Source organism: Capra hircus, chromosome 13, assembly GCF_001704415.2.
Source record: "Capra hircus breed San Clemente chromosome 13, ASM170441v1, whole genome shotgun sequence".
Lineage (NCBI taxonomy): Eukaryota > Metazoa > Chordata > Mammalia > Artiodactyla > Bovidae > Capra > Capra hircus.
In genome coordinates, this window is record NC_030820.1 from 29,092,751 (window position 1) to 29,105,970 (window position 13,220).

The following is a 13,220-nucleotide window of genomic DNA, read 5'->3' on the forward strand; positions in this document are numbered from 1 at the left end:
GCATTATTCACAATAACCAAGACATGAAAGCAACCTAAATGTCCATCAACAGAAGGATGGATAAAGAAGATGTGGTATGCATATATAATGGAATACTACTCAGCCACAAAAAGAATGAAATAATGCATTTGCAGCAACATGGATAGACCTAGAGATGATCATGATAACTGAATTAAGTCAGAAGGAGAAAGACAAATACCATATCATATCACATGTGGAATATACATAAATGACACAATTAAACTTATATGCAAAACGGAAATGCACCCATGGACACAGAAAACGAACTTATGATTACCAAAGGGGACAGGGGATAGGAAAAATTAGGAGTTTGGGATGAACAGATTTATTGTATTATATATAAAATAGACAACCAGCAAAGACCTACAGTATAACACAGGGAATTATACTCAATATTATGTAATAACCTACTAGGGAAAATAATTTGAAAAAGAATACACAGACACACATATATATCTGCAATAGTTTGCTGTATACCTGAAACTAACACAAGATTACAAATCAATTATACTTCAAAAAAAAAAAAAAACCAACAGAAACGTAAGATTTAAAAGACAAATCACTTCAGTTCAGTTCAGTCGCTCAGTCTTGTCCTATTCTTTGCGACCCCATGAATTGCAGCACACCAGGCCTCCCTGTCCATCCCCAACTCCCGGAGTTCACTCAGACTCATGTCCATCTAGTCGGTGATGCCATCCAGCCATCTCATCCTCTGTCGTTCCCTTCTCCTCTTGCCCCCAATCCCTCCCAGCATCAAAGTCTTTTCCAATGAGTCAACTCTTCGCATGAGGTGGCCAAAGTACTGGACTTTCAGCTTTAGCATCATTCCTTCCAAAGAAATCCCAGGGTTGATCTCCTTCAGAATGGACTGGTTGGATCTCCTTGCAGTCCAAGGGACTCTCAAGAGTCTTCTCCAACACCACAGTTCAAACGCATCAATTCTTTGGTGCTCAGCTTTCTTCACAGTCCAACTCTCATATCCATACGTGACAACTGGAAAAACCATAGCCTTGACTAGACAGACCTTTGTTGGCAAAGTAATGTCTCTGCTTTTTAATATGCTATCTAGGTTGGTCATAACTTTTCTTTGAAGGAGTAAGCATCTTTTAATTTCATGGCTGCAGTCACCATCTCCAGTGATTTTGGAGCCTCCCAAAAATGAAGTCTGACATTGTTTCCACATCTATTTGCCATGAAGTGATTGAAGAAAGTAGGGAAAACCGCTAGACCATTCAGGTATGACCTAAATCAAATCCCTTATGATTATACAGTGGAAGTGAGAAATAGATTTAAGGGCCTAGATCTCTTAGATAGAGTGCCTGATGAACTATGGAATGAGGTTCATAACATTGTACAGGAGACAGGGATCAAGACCATCCCCATGGAAAAGAAATGCAAAAAAGCAAAATGGCCATCTGGGGAGGCCTTACAAATAGCTGTGAAAAGAAGAGAAGCAAAAAGCAAATGAGAAAAGGAAAGATATAAGCATCTGAATGCAGAGTTCCAGAGAATAGCAAGAAGAGATAAGAAAGCCTTCTTCAGCGATCAGTGCAAAGAAATAGAGGAAAAGAACAGAATGGGAAAGACTAGAGATCTCTGCAAGAAAATTAGAGATACCAAGGGAACATTTCATGCCAAGATGGGCTCGATAAAGAACAGAAATGGTATGGACCTAACAGAAGCAGAAGATATTAAGAAGAACACAGAAGAATACACAGAAGAACTGTACAAAAAAGATCTTCATGACCAAGAAAATCACGATGGTATGATCACTCATCTAGAGCCAGACATCCTGGAATGTGAAGCCAAGTGGGCCTTAGAAAGCATCACTATGAACAAAGCTAGTGGAGGTGATGGAATTCCAGTTGAGCTGTTTCAAATCCTGAAAGATGATGCTGTGAAAGTGCTGCAGTCAATATGCGAGCAAATATGGAAAACTCAGCAGTGGCCACAGGATTGGAAAAGGTCAGTTTTCATCCCAATCCCAAAGAAAGGCAATGCCAAAGAATGCTCAGACTACTGCACAATTGCACTCATCTCAGACGCTAGCAAAGTAATGCTCAAAATTCTCCAAGCCAGGCTTCAACAATATGTGAACCTTGAACTTCCTGATGTTCAAGCTGGTTTTAGAAAAGGCAGAGGAACCAGAGATCAAATTGCCAACATCCACTGGATCATGGAAAAAGGAAGAGAGTTCCAGAAAAACATCTATTTCTGCTTTATTGACTATGCCAAGGCCTTTGACTGTGTGGATCACAATAAACTGTGGAAAATTCTTCAAGAGATGGGAATACCAGACCACCTGACCTGCCTCTTGAGAAATCTGTATGCAGGTCAGGAAACAACAGTTAGAACTGGACATGGACCAACAGACTGGTTCCAAATAGGAAAAGGAGTACGTCAAGGCTGTATATTGTCACCCTGCTTATTTAACTTCTATGCAGAGTACATCATGAGAAACGCTGGGCTGGAAGAAGCACAAGCTGGAATCAAGATTGCAAGGAGAAATATCAATAACCTCAGATATGCAGATGACACCACCCTTATGGCAGAAAGTGAAGAGGAACTAAAAAGCCTCTTGATGAAAGTGAAAGAGGAGAGTGAAAAAGTTGTCTTAAAGCTCGACTTTCAGAAAACAAAGATCATGGCATCCGGTCCATCACCTCACGGGAAATAGATGGGAAAACAGTGGAAACAGTGTCAGACTTAATTTTTTGGGCTCCAGAATCACTGCAGATGGTGATTGCAGCCATTAAATTAAAAGACACTTACTCCTTGGAAGAAAAGTTATGAGCAACCTAGATAGCATATTCAAAAGCAGAGACATTACTCTGCCGACTAAGGTCCGTCTAGTCAAGGCTATGGTTTTTCCAGTGGTCATGTATGGATGTGAGAGTTGGACTGTGAAGAAGGCTGAGCGCCGAAGAATTGATGCTTTTGAACTGTGGTGTTGGAGAAGACTCTTGAGAGTCCCTTGGACTGCAAGGAGATCCAACCAGTCCATTCTGAAGGAGATCAGCCCTGGGATTTCTTTGGAAGGAATGGTGCTAAAGCTGAGAGTCCAGTACTTTGGCCACCTCATGCAAAGAGTTGACTCATTGGAAAAAGCCCTGATGCTGGGAGGGATTGGGGGCAGGAGGAGAAGGGGACGACAGAGGATGAGATGGCTGGATGGTATCACTGACTAGATCGATGTGAGTCTGAGTGAACTCTGGGAGTTGGGGATGGACAGGGAGGCCTGGTGTGCTGCAATTCATGGGGTCACAAACAGTCGGACACAACTGAGTGACTGAACTGAACTGATGGGACCAGGTGTCATGGTCTTCGTTTTCTGAATGTTGAGCTTTAGGCCAACTTTTCACTCTCCTCTTTCACTTTCATCAAGAGCCTCTTTAGTTCCTTTTCACTTTCTGCCATAATGGTGGTATCATCTGTATATGTGAGGTTATTGATATTTCTCCCGGCAATCCTGATTCTAGCTTGTGCTTCTTCCAGCCCAGCATTTCTCATGATGTATTCTGTATATAAGTTAAATAAGTAGGGTGACAATATACAGCCTTGACGTACTCCTTTTCCTATTTGGAACCAGTCTGTTGGTCCATGTCCAGTTCTAACTGTTGTTTCCTGACCTGCATACAGATTTCTCAAGAGGCAGGTCAGGTGGTCTGGTATTCCCATCTCTTGAAGAATTTTCCACAGTTTATTGTGATCCACACAGTCAAAGGCCTTGGCATAGTCAATAAAGCAGAAATAGATGTTTTTCTGGAACTCTCTTCCTTTTTCCATGATCCAGTGGATGTTGGCAATTTGATCTCTGGTTCCTCTGCCTTTTCTAAAACCAGCTTGAACATCAGGAAGTTCAAGGTTCACATATTGTTGAAGCCTGGCTTGGAGAATTTTGAGCATTACTTTGCTAGCGTGTGAGATGAGTGCAATTGTGTGGTAGTTTGAGCATTCTTTGGCATTGCCTTTCTTTGGGGTTGGAATGAACACTGACCTTTTCCAGTCCTGTGGCCACTGCTGAGTTTTCCATATTTGCTGGCATATTGAGTGCAGCACCTTCAGAAATAAATCAATTTAAAAACTCATTCTGTTAATCAAACAGTTTCTGCATCTTAACTTTGGTAAGCCTTTGTTCTCACTCCCTGCTTAATTTCAAGGGTGGAGACTATGTTCTGTGAACCAAATTATAAAATTATTTTGATTGTCATTCACAGAATTCATGATTCTTATGTGCCTTCTCTGTTTCTATAATGGGAAAGCACTATAATTCTAAAGCAGAGGAAGTCAGGAATGATCTTTTATTCTCATTTGTATTAACAGAATGGAGAGCATCTAAAACGCAGCAAAACACGACTTTGTTTTGTCATGGTGACTGGTGGTCAATACAGTGGTGCTTAGGGTTGTAATGGTTGGGTGGACATGAGTGATCTAGGACTTTCTGATAAAAATGTTCATATCTTTCTATAAAAGGCTAAAAACTTCTAGAAGTGTACATTCCAGCTGATTTCCAAAGCAAAGCAAGTCTTCAAGTGTCTAAATTGTATGTAATGTATTTGTATCATGTAACGCAAATCAATACCCCGTTTTCACTGACTAGTTTGTTTCAAGAGCTGAGCTGCCTGGTGTTGAAGTATTCAATTAATACAAAATGCTGAAAGGAATCAGATCACATCTTTAATCACAGCTCTAGGATAAGCCAAGAGGCTAAATGGGAAAACGCACCAGTCCCTGCAGTGTCCCGTCTTCCCCCTGGAGTGTGTGTATGTGTGTGTGTGTATCTGTGTGTGTGTGCACACCCTGGTGCAGGAGAGCAGCTTCCATACACAGCAAAGCTTTGTAACTGCCTATGGTTGGACCTGAAAAATTCCACGTAGTGTTTTAGCCAAGTGCTATATCTGGCTAGTAGGAGGCTTTATTTCTGGCCTCTGTGACATAGTGGTGGCAAACAAACTCAAACTGGTTGACGACAAAGGGGGAATTTACAGGAAGGACATTGGAACATTTTAACCAATGGAAAGAAGGGGGTGAATAATTACATTATGAGAAGGACAGTGATATTGGTGAGCTCTGGCAGCCAGGAATCTCCTCTCACTCACCTCTTCCTTGTGTGAGTCAGGATTATTCTTTCTCCTTGTGGACTGGCTGCCTTAGGCAAAATGGGAACTTTATTGGAAAGCTAGTGGGGTGCCTCATGTAATCGAAGGAATATGACTTATAGCAACATTGCAATTTCATATATGCAATTCCCAGTTCTAGTTTTAAAAAAAATAAATAAAAGCTAGAGAAGAACTCTGATTGGCTCCTATCTGGATCAATCACTGTGAATGTGACCAATCAATCTACTCCCATTATGGAGATTCGGCCATTGGGCCCCACCTTGTCTATTGGGCATCATTTTCAGAGAAGGAATTATCAGCCAGAAAATGGCATAGAAGACATCTGTTCAAATACGTGAGAAGAAACGTCATTTTGGTCTTATGTCTAAGGGTGTAAAGAAAAGAAGAATGATTGAGAAGACTGAGCAAACAGCTTTTCATCTGCCAAATAACCTGTTTTATAAGTAGAGGAAACACCAAGAGTCACTACATGGCTCAGTAACTTTGTTTTTATAATTTATCGGCCAGTGTTTTTTGAGCTCTTATGTTCTTCTCCTTTAGACGCACACACACTTTTGTGCGAGTCTGAGGATACAAAGTGAATCAAAGATGAGGTTTCTGTTCCTTAAAAAAACTACGTTACCTCTATTCCTCTTTTACATTCAGCATACTTAAATTTTAGTTGATTAGCCGATCTGGAACCAGTCTGTTGTTCCATATCCATTTCTAACTGTTTCCTTCTTGACCTGCATACAGATTTCTCAGGAGACAGGTAAGGTGGTCTGGTATTCCCATCTCTTTCAGAATTGTCCAAAGTTTGTTGTGATCCACACAGTCAAAGACTTTGGCGTAGTCAATAAAGCAGAAGTAGATGTTTTTTTGGAACTCTCTTGCTTTTTTGATCATCCAACAGATGTTGGCAATTTGATCCCTGGTTCCTCTGCCTTTTCTAAATCCACCTTGAACATCTGGAAGTTCACAGTTCATGTACTGTTGAAGCCTGGCTTGGAGAATTTTGAGCATTACTGTACTACTGTGTGAGATGAGTGCAATTGTGCAGTAGTTTGAGCATTCTTTGGCATTACCTTTCTTTGGAATTGGAAAGAAAACTGACCTTTTCCGGTCCTGTGGCCACTGCTGTGATGGCATCCGGTCCCATCACGTGATGGCAAATACGTGGGAAAACAATGGAAAGAGTGAGAAACTTTATTTTCTTGGTCTCCTAAATCACTGCAGATGGTGATTGCAGCCATGAAATTAACAGATGCTTGCTCCTTGGAAGAAAAGCTATGACCAACCTAGACAGCATACTAAAAAGAAGAGACATTACTTTATTAACAAAGGTCTGTCTAGTCAAAGTTATGGTTTTTCCAGTAGTCAGGTATGGATGTGAGAGCTGGACTATAAAGAAAGCTGAGTGATGAAGAATTGATGCTTTTGAACTGTGGTTTGGAGAAGACTTTTGAGAGTCCCTTGGACTGCAAGGAGATCCAACCAGTCAATCCTAAAGGAAATCAGTCTTGAATATTCATTGGAAGGACTGATGCTGAAACTGAAGCTCCAATACTTTGGCTACCCAATATGCAGAACTGACTCATTGGAAAAGACCCTGATGCTGGGAGAAATTGAAGGCAGGAGGAGAAGAGGATGTCAGAGGATGAGATAGTTGGATGGCATCACTGACTCGATGTACCTCAGTTTGAGCAAGCTCTGGGAGTTCGTGATGGACAGGGAAGCCTGGCGTGCTGCAGTCCATGGGGTCACAAAGAGTTGGACACCACTGAGTGACTGAACTCAACTGAGCCCATATCTCTAATTCAGTACATGCGCCTCTGGAAGTATATCAGCTTTCCAACCACAAGATTTTTCTGAAAGTCTACGTTTTATTCTATTTGCCCAGTGAAAAAGTTAAGTTTAAATAGTGTGTTGCATTCTTAATAGAAGGACCAACTGTAGTTCTAAAGATTTTTTTTTTTTTTTGGATGTGGGCCATTTTAAAAGTCCTTATTGAATTGGTTACAATATTGTTTATATTTTTGTTTTTTGGCCACCAGGCATGTGGAATGCAGGATCTTAGCTCCCCAATAAGGCATCAAATCTCCTGCATTAGAAGGTAAAGTCTTAACCAATGGATTACCAGGGAATACCCCCAAGTGTAGTTCTAGTTTACGTGAACTGACAGCTGATGATCACATAAATTAAAGTTGCATTGCAGTTCACAATGCCTATTTGGTTATTTATTTGTTGATACACTGTCTCATTCCAGTACCCACTTGAGATAAGCTAACTGTAGTATCATAAAATAACCACTTAATAGACAACTCTTTTTCATATGAGACTCACCACATGCACTCTGGCCAGGAATCACCTTTACTCCATGAAACTCCTTCTCTGAAGATGCCTCTCTCCAGCTTTCTTTTACTTTCCAATCTAGAAAAAGGCATAGCTTCTTGAGAAATGGTCTACCTCCTTTTTCTCTCACTCAAGAAACTGAAAATCTGTCTCTCTGGCCCTTTGAAGGAAAAATGTGATTGATCGTCCAATGCGATTTGAGTTGTTGTCTATTTCCAAGCAGTTCTAGATTCATCAGTGTGATACACCTTCTGTGAGTCTCCTGATATCAAACATGGATTTTTTTTTTCTGGGCATTTGATCTCATTTTAACCTACTTTCCTACTTTGTCTGACCTCCAGGGGTGACATATCACAGGACCCCAAAACTTCCCACTTAGGGAGTAGGTATCGAGTTATCTTTCTAAGGCTCATAGGATCCCTTAGGACTTCAGTGACCACCACCATATTTCTTGAAAAAAAATTATAATTATGTTATAATCTTTATCAAATTGTTGACATTCTGGGAAACAACATTTTAATTTTTAAAATTTCTGGCCATGCCACATGGCATGCGGGATCTTAGTTCTCAGACTAGGGATTGAACTTGCACCTCCTGCCCTGGAATGTGAAGTCTTAATCACTGGACTACCAGGGAAGTTCCAGGAAACAACATTTTTATGTTCCCATGAGATAATAACAATACTTCATAAGCATTGCAGAAAGGCAGAGAGCATAGGTCTGTGGGTGAAAAAATATCACCTGCTATATCAATAAACAAAGGGTGTTGCAGCCCTCAAGCCATTAGCCACTGCAGTCACCCCTGAATGTGCACCCTGAGGGGATTCAGGATTGAGAAAAGCAGGACACTGGCCCAAGATAGTTCAGTTCAGTTCAGTCGCTCAGTCATGTCTGACTCTTTGCGACCCCATGGACTGCAGCACCCAAGGCTTCCCTGTCCATCACCAACTCCCGGAGCTTACTCAAACTCATGTTCATTGAGTCAGTGATGCCATCTAACCACATCATCCTCTGTCGTCCCCTTCTCCTCGCACCTTCAATCTTTCCCAGCATCAGGGTCTTTTCCAATGAGTCAGTTCTTTGCATCAGGTGGCCAAAGTATTGGAGTTTCAGCTTCAGCATGTCCTTCCAATGAATATTCAGGGAAGATTTCCTTTAGGATTGACTGGTTGGATCTCCTTGCTGTCCAAGGGACTCTCAAGAGTCTTCTCCAAACCACAGCTTAAAAGCATCAATTCTTCATCACTCAGCTTTCTTTATAGTCCAGCTCTCACATCCATACATGACTACTGGAAAAACCATAGCTTTGACTAGACAGACATTTGTTAGCAAAGTAATGTCTCTTCTTTTTAGTATGCTGTCTAGATTGCTCATAGCTTTTCTTCCAAGGAGCAGGTGTCCTTTAATTTCATGGCTGCAATCACCATCTGCAGTGATTTTGGAACCCAAGAAAATAAAGTCTCTCACTGTTTCCCCATCTATTTGCCATCAAGTGATAGGACCAGATGCCATGATCTTAGTTTTTTGAAGGTTGAGTTTTACGCTAACTTTTTCATCTTTCACTTTCAAGAGGCTCTTTAGTTCTTCTTTGCTTTCTGCCATAAGGGTGGTGTTATCTGTGTTAAGGTGCTTATCAAAGGAATGACTTCAATGAAACCAGCGCTAAATTCATTCACTTGAGATGTCTGTTTTTCTTTAGTTAACAGTAATCTTTTGATGGTCTGTTTACCTGGTTTTTGTTTATTGTTGGTTTTTTTTTTTGGCAAAAACTGCTAGTTTTCTTTTGACTCCTTCCTTACCTCTTCCTTACATCTCTCAGAGTGCTGTAAGAGGCTGCCTTGGGGCTTAAGTCCTCAGCATGTTTGCCAAATAAAATGCAATTCTCAGATTTGAAGTCATGTATTATTAATATTTTTTCCAGTTGACAGGTCCATAAGATAAGTTTCTCTGCTTCTCTAGTTTCCTTTCTGTGAAATGACAGAAGAGCTGATCTCACAGGTTCTGGGGAGGATTCAGTGATCCACAGGAAGTGCTTAGAACCCTGCTTGAACACATCAGGTACCCAGTGTCAGTTCTGTGACCAGCCCTGGAATTCACCTCTGTGAGGTATCTGGGTGCAGAGGGGTGAAGCATCGCGGCTTCTGCTGAAATCCTGGGTCTTCACTGTTGGGGCAAAACACTTCTTTTCTGTGTCTTTGAATGCCAGAGTGGATTCACACCAGCTGCTTTAGCTAGATGACAGGGATGTTGTGATAAAATAAGACTGTTGTTGTTGTTCACTTAGTCATGTCTACTCTTTGTGACCCTATGGATTGCAGCACGCCAGGCTTCCCTGTTCTTCGCCATCCCGCATAATGAAAACAGTCTATACACAAGAACCCCTTCATGGGGCTATGACTGTACACAGATAGGGTAATGGGTCCCAGCAGGAAGGGATCTGGGCATGGCTTTCTAGGCATAAGAGAAGCCATTGTAGGCTTATGCCATTCTGTGACCTAAACCTGGCCACGGTGCCTGACTTGCAGAAGAATAGGTCTCAGTAATTAATGATTTTAGGGGAACAAAAGAATGTAAAAACATACAGTTATTATCAGGCCAGGGAAAGAACTGTACTGGGGACAATAAATTAGCTGTAAAAACTCCCAGTTCTGTTTCAAAGGTGAAGACTAGCCTGAAGGACATTGTTGAACTGTTTTGCAGGACCCAACCTCCACCTTAAGCAATCAACCACCAGATTAACCAGAGCCTAAGGATCGATGATGCCGACCTTTGCTCACCCTTGCAGCTTCAGTCTACTAGAATCTGGATTCAATGTCTGCCCCAGTTCGATGCTGAATTCTTCTCTGCCTAAGACCCTTCATGAAGATGCATGCACCCTTAGCTTAAAACGTCCCCAATTTTGCAGTTTGGGGAGACACAGCTTTAGGAAATATCCCTGGTGTTCCCCTTAAAAAATTTTTTTTTACACAAGTTTGTTACTTATTTTTTGAATGTATGCATATTCCATTCCCTTGGGCTTCCCTGGTGGCTCAGTGGTGAAGAATCTGCCCGCTAATGCAGGAGACACAGGTTCAATCTCTGGGTCAGGAAGATTCCCTGGAGAAGGAAATGGCAACCCACTCCAGTGTTCTTGCCTGGGAAATCCCATGGACAGAAGAGCCTGGTGGACTTCAGTCCATGAGGTCACAAAGAGTCAGACCTTGCTTAGTGACTAAACAATACTCCCATTGTCTTACTTGTTCCAAGTAATAAATCCCTCCTTCTCCTGCTCTTTGGGTTGGTTGTGTCTTTTGGCTCAATACTCACCAAGAGGTGAATCCAGTTTGGGGGACCATTCTTATACTTTGTCTTTCATGGTTTGGTTCCCGCGTATAATTTTCCAACACCACCAAGCAACTCTCCAACATCAGCTGGGTGTCCTACAGTTTAGCTCAGTTCTGACACTACCTACCTGGAAATAGCATCAGATCTCCCCCAGTTAAGGGCTCAGTCCCACATATGTCTCAGTCCAGGTGGCTTCCTGTGCTTCTGATCAAATGGCTATAAATCACACCACTACCCTGTCTTTGGGTCCCATGAATTGATTAGCGTGGGTCACTGGAGAGGGAAATGGCAACCCACTCCAGTATTCTTGCCTGGAGAATCCCAGGGACACAGGAGCCTGGAGGGCTGCCGTCTATGGGGTCACACAGAGTTGCACACAACTGAAGTGACTTAGCACCAGCAGCAGCAGCAGCAGAGCGGATCACAGAACTTAGAGAAATATTTTACTTCCTAGATTACTGGTTTATCATAAAAGGTTGTAACTCAGGGACAGCCAGATGGAAGACATGCACAAGGCAAGTGATGGGGAAGGAGGTAAGGAATTTCCAGGCCCTCTGGGTGTACCACTCTACCCAGATCTCCAGGTGTTCACCAACCTGGAAATTCTCTCAACCCCATCCTTTTGGGGTTTTATGACATAGGCATGATTGATTAAGTCATTGGCTGTTGGCAATCAGTTCAATCTCCAGCACTGCTCCCCTCTTCCAAGGTCAAGGGTTTGGGAGTGCAAGTTCCAACCCTCCAATCACAGGGTTGGCTTCTCAGGCAACTAGTTCCCATCCTTAGCTGTGGCCCTAAAGTCACTTCATTAACACAAACTCAGGTGTGGTTGAAAGGAGTTTGTTATGAATAATAAGACATCTTTATTAATCTTATCGCTTAGGAACTTCCAAGGATTTTAGGAGTTCTGTGCCAGGAACAAGGAAGAAGACCAAATGTATACTCCTTTTTATCAATCACACCTTATTTTGCCCGCCTCTCAAATCTCCCTTTAATGATGAAGTCTCTCATTTAACTGATGCTAGTTTGAGTTCGGTGTCTATTATCTGCAACCACATGAACACTATTACATATAAGTGACATGATTGGATTATACATCACACTTGCAGCAGTGTGAGCGTGAATGGGAGACTGGGGTGGGGTCAGTGAGGGGGGCTGTGACAACAGTGTTGCTTAGAAATGGGGAGAAGAGGGACAGTCTGAGAGATATTTAGCATATGATAAGTCTTCATGTAAGTATTTATTTTATCCTGACAGCAAAAACGAGGTTTCTGGATCAGCAGCAGAGCTACCTTTATCCTATGCCTCATTTCATCCTGTAGGGGTGGGGGAATGTGATGAAGATAGATACGTCACACATATGAAAGGAGGTCTGTGGGAGAGGAACCCCTGAACTAAGAATTTTGTAGCTTTTAAAACAATCCTTTTGGGGAAGAGCAGGAAATGTCCCTTTCTGTTATAATGAATGTAAATGAAGATCAATGAAAGAATAGCTCCAGGGGAGATAAATCTGTAAATCTCTCTGGAGTAATTCACTCTGTCCTCCAAGGAATGGTTATATTCACTTAGCCTTAGACCCAGGATGCCAGTAAATTTTGCTCAGAAAGCCCTGACCAGCCAGAAACATGAAAGATTCACATTGTTTCCTGACAGCAGGTGAAATTGATAGGATGTGATTCCTGAACCCGGGTGGTGAGGTTGGAAGAGGTTTGGAGGGTGACCTGAGGTTTCTGGCTGGGGGAATCGTATATGTTAAGGCTTTACACTGGGGTAGCTGATGAAGGAGGAAAGTAGGAGAATTGGGCTTTTTCTTTTTTTGGGTTGGGGGCAGGCAGGGAGGTTCATGGGATGACGTATGATGATTACATTTTGGGACAAGTTGGTTTAGGTGTTTGAGGGTCAGCTGGATGGAGATGCATGGGCAACAATTGGAAACTAAGTCTGAATTCCAATAGCAGATTGGGCTGCAGACACAGCCATGGGAATCCTTCACAAGCAGTACTCTGAAATAGCCATAGGTATTACAAAAAGGGGAACAGAATAGAAGGGGAATATGTAGTATGTGAGTAGGACAGAGGACAGAGCCTAGGGTTGTCAACATCTAGCTTTTTGACAGTATGAAGGAAGCAGAGAAGAGCACTGGTCACGTGACTTAGGCACATGCTGCTCAGCCTGGGGGGCTGTTATTGACTGTGTTTGCCCGTCCCAACTGCAAATCTAGAGCAGGACTGCTAACCTACCCTACAGACAAAGGGGAAATCCATCATTCTCAGAGCTGCCCAACAGAAGGCGCTACCAAACTGTGACGTATCTTCAGAATTTCAAGCCTAATTATTAATACATCAGAATCAGCTGGGGAAAGTGTTTTGTTGTTTTTGTTTTGTTTTTAGTATCAGTGCCAGGTTTCCCCTGCAGAAATTTTGAT